This window comes from Salvelinus alpinus, chromosome 24, assembly GCF_045679555.1.
Source record: "Salvelinus alpinus chromosome 24, SLU_Salpinus.1, whole genome shotgun sequence".
Lineage (NCBI taxonomy): Eukaryota > Metazoa > Chordata > Actinopteri > Salmoniformes > Salmonidae > Salvelinus > Salvelinus alpinus.
Window position 1 is genome coordinate 43,828,195 of NC_092109.1, and position 4,472 is coordinate 43,832,666.

Below are 4,472 nucleotides of genomic sequence, written 5' to 3' on the forward strand. Positions count from 1 at the left end.
AGATAGGTATATATATAGATAGATAGATACAGTAGATAGGTATATATATAGATAGATAGATACAGTAGATAGGTATATATATAGATAGATAGATACAGTAGATAGGTATATATATAGATAGATAGATAGATACAGTAGATAGGTATATATATATATAGATAGATAGATAGATACAGTAGATAGGTATATATATAGATAGATAGATACAGTAGATAGATATATATATAGATAGATAGATACAGTAGATAGATATATATATAGATAGATACAGTAGATAGATACAGTAGATATATATATATATATAGATAGATAGATACAGTAGATAGGTATATATATAGATAGATAGATAGATACAGTAGATAGGTATATATATAGATAGATAGATACAGTAGATAGATATATATATAGATAGATACAATAGATAGATATATATATATAGAGAGATACAGTAGATAGATACAGTAGATAGAGTCTCTGAATGTCCTTGAGTGGCCCAGCCAGAGCCTGGACTCGAACCCGATCGAACATCTCTGAAGAGACCTGAAAATAGCTGTGCAGCAACACTCCCCATCCAACCTAACAGAGCTTGAGAGGATCTGCAGAGAAGAATGGGAGCAACTCCCCAAATACAAGTGTGCCAAGCTTGTAGCGTCATACCCAAGAAGACTCAAGGCTGTAATTGTTCCCTAAGGTGCTTCAACAAAGTACTGAGTAAAGGGTCTGAATACTTATGTAAATATGACATATTTTTATTTGTATAAATTAGCAAAGAAATCCAATACGTTTTGCTTTGTCTTTATGGGGTATTGTGTGTAGATTGATGAGGGGGAAAAAAAACTATTTAATGTTTGAGTAAAAATGTAGCATAACAAAATGTGATAAAAGTCAAGGGGTCTGAATACTTTCCAAATACACTGTATCGTTCATGCCATGTTACCTGGCTACTCTCTAACAGGATAGCCTTCTAAAAAGGCATTTATTTTCATCTTTTTTCATTGTTGTCAAAATGAAAGCATTGTCAAAGAGGCTACTAACATGTGATCTGGGCTGCCTGTCAGACAAACCATTCAAGAGATGTAATTTGGCGGCATGTATCTGCATGCCTGGCAGATACACTACATTACCAAAATGTTGTGGACACCTGCTCCTCAAACATCTCATTCCAAAATCATGGGCATTAATATGGAGTTGGTCCCCCCTTTGCTGCTATAACAGCCTCCACTCTTCTGGGAAGGCTTTCCACTAGATGTTGAAACATTGCTGCGGGGACTTGCTTCTATTCAGCCACAAGAGCATTAGTGAGGTCCGGCACTGATGTTGGGCAATTAGGCCTGGCTCGCAGTCGGCGTTCCAATTCATCCCAAAGTTGTTAGATGGGGTTAAGGTCAGGGCTCTGTGCAGGCCAGTCAAGTTCTTCCACACACCGATCTCGACAAACCATTTCTGTATGGACCTCGCTTTGTGCACGGGGGCATTGTCATGCTGAAACAGGAAAGGGCCTTGCCCAAACTGTTGCCACAACGTTAGAAGCACAGAATCGTCTAGAATGTCATTGTATGCTGTAGCGTTAAGATTTCCCTTCACTGGAACTAAGGGGTCCGAACCATGAAAAACTGCCCCAGACCATTATTCCTCCTCCACCAAACTTTACAGTTGGCACTATGCATTCGGGTAGGTAACGTTCTCCTGGCATCCACCAAACCAGATTTGTCCGTTGGGCTGCCAGATGGTGAAGCGTGATTCATCACTCCAGAGAACGTGTTTCCACTGCTCCAGAGTCCAATGGCGGCAAGCTTTACACCGCGTCAACCGACGCTTGGCATTGCACATGGTGATCTTAGGCTTGTGTGCAGCTGCTCGGCCATGGAAACCCATTTCATGAAGCTCCCGATGAACTGTTCTTGTGCTGACGTTGCTTCCAGAGGCAGTTTAGAACTCGGTAGTGAGTGTCGCCACTGAGGACAGGCGGTTTTTATGCGCTACGTGCTTCAGCACTTGTTGGTCTTCAGCACTTGTTGGGGCATCCGCGGCCATGGAGGGGGCATCCGCTGCCATGTAGGGGGCATCCACGGCCATGTAGGGGGCCTGCACGGCCACGGAGGGGGCCTCCACGGCCATGTAGGGGGCCTCCACGGCCACGTAGGGGTTATCCACGACCACGTAGGGGGCATCCACGACCATTTAGGGGGCATCCGCGACCATGTAGGGGGCCTCCACGGCCATTTAGGGGGCCTCCACGGCCACGGAGGGGGCCTCCACGGCCACGTAGGGGGCCTCCACGGCCACGTAGGGGGCCTCCACGGCCATTTAGGGGGCCTCCACGGCCACGTAGGGGGCCTCCACGGCCACGTAGGGGGCCTCCACGGCCATTTAGGGGGCCTCCACGGCCACGGAGGGGGCCTCCACGGCCATGTAGGGGGCCTCCACGGCCACGTAGGGGGCCTCCACGGCCATTTAGGGGGCCTCCACGGCCACGGAGGGGGCCTCCACGGCCACGTAGGGGGCATCCGCGGCCACGTAGGGGGCATCCGCGACCATTTAGGGGGCATCCACGGCCACGGAGGGGGCAAGTCCCCGGTGGCACCAGGAAGTGTTTGTTCTCTTGGACTGTCGACAATCAGCAGTGAAAACTCCTTTGAATCTGCTGGGGACTCGCGTGCTATTAATTGTATAATCTGTGACATGTTCGTCGTGGAAAGGTCCGATGGATACCTTCATTTGTGAAAAACGTATTGAACTTGATGCAACTAAAGAAAAGATTATTACTCTTCATGAATAAGGATTCCATGAGACTATCGGCATTTTTAAAAATGCTTCCTATCAAATCATCCAATAGGATCGTAGTGGAACCTTTCTGGACTATGATCAATTTCCACCACCGCACCCCTCTACTAGCTTGAACCAGAAAATGGCTGCTCATTGTTCGACTCCAGGTGAGCGTAAATGGATGCATGTCGGAACCATAATGACGGAGAATAATTGTTCTCGGCGCGCCTTCCTTCTTCCCCTGCGTCCAGACTTATGACTTTAAAATCGGTTGGAGCCCCTGTACAAGCTGTCTTCTGCTGGGGGATGGGTGTTCCCTCCATGGCTGTGGATGTCCCTCCAGCTACCTCTCCCTGTCCTTGTCAATCAACTGCCTGGTCACAGCCTGGATGACTGCGGCCCCCCTGCACTGGGCCGTGCTCTCTGGATCAGAGCTCTTTCCCTTTGGCTGTTGTGGCCGGCGTCTCAGCAGCCCTCGTCTCAGGTGAGTTCTGTGGCTCTGGCCTCGCAATCAGCTTTGAGATAAAGCAGAGGCCGGATCATTCCGGCTATTGTGACAGGGAGTTCGATGTTGAGGCATGTATCTGTACCTGAGGCAAAGACTTTGTGTTTTCCTGGGGTCAAAGGTCAGGATTTCACCAGGTTGCTTCCCGAGGCTGTGAGTCAGTCACCGGGGGCTGATACTGTCATGGTTCATGTGGGGTCAAAGTTCAAGATTTCACCAGGCTGCTTCCCGAGGCTGTGAGTCAGTCACCAGGGGCTGATACTGTCACGGTTCATGTGGGGTCAAAGTTCAGGATATCACCAGGTTGCTTCCGGAGGCTGTGCGTCAGTCACCGGGGCTGATACTGTCATGGTTCATGTGGGGTCAAAGTTCAGGATATCACCAGGTTGCTTCCTGAGGCTGTGCGTCAGTCACCGGGGGCTGATACTGTCACGGTTCATGTGGGGTCAAAGGTCAGGATATCACCAGGTTGCTTCCTGAGGCTGTGCGTCAGTCACCAGGGGCTGATACTGTCATGGTTCAGGTGGGGTCGGAGGGCAGCTCAGAACAGCTGATGATGAATCTCAAAGAACTGATTGGGTCACTACTTGACACCAACAAATGCCTCATAACATCTGTCCCTCTGCCCTTCCTAAACCGTGGCATTGAACGGTTCAGCTGACTTTTAGCCCTCCATAACTGGCTACGAGACTATTGCAGCTCTGTGTAACAATTATTGACACTTTTGATACCTTGGGGCAGTGGTGGGAAAAGTACCCAATTGTCATACTTGAGTAAAAGCAAAGATACCTTCAATAGAAAATGACACAAGTAAAAGTGAAATTCACCCAGAAAAAAACTACTTGAGTAAAAGTCTAAAAGTATTTGGTTTTAAAATATACTTAATTAAATGTCAAAAGTACAAGTATGAATAATTTCAAATTGCTTATAAGAAGCACATCAGAAGGCACCATTCTCTTTATTTTTATGGATAGACAGGGGCACACTACAACATGCAGACTGTCACGCCCTGACCTTAGAGAGTCTCTATTTGGTTTGGTCAGGGTGTGATTTGGGGTGGGCGTTCTATGTTTTTGTTTTCTATGATTTTGTGTTTCTATGTTTTGGCCGGGTATGGTTCTCAATCAGGGACAGCTGTCTATCGTTGTCTCTGATTGGGAACCATACTTAGGTAGCCCTTTTCCCTTCTTTCAGTGTGGGA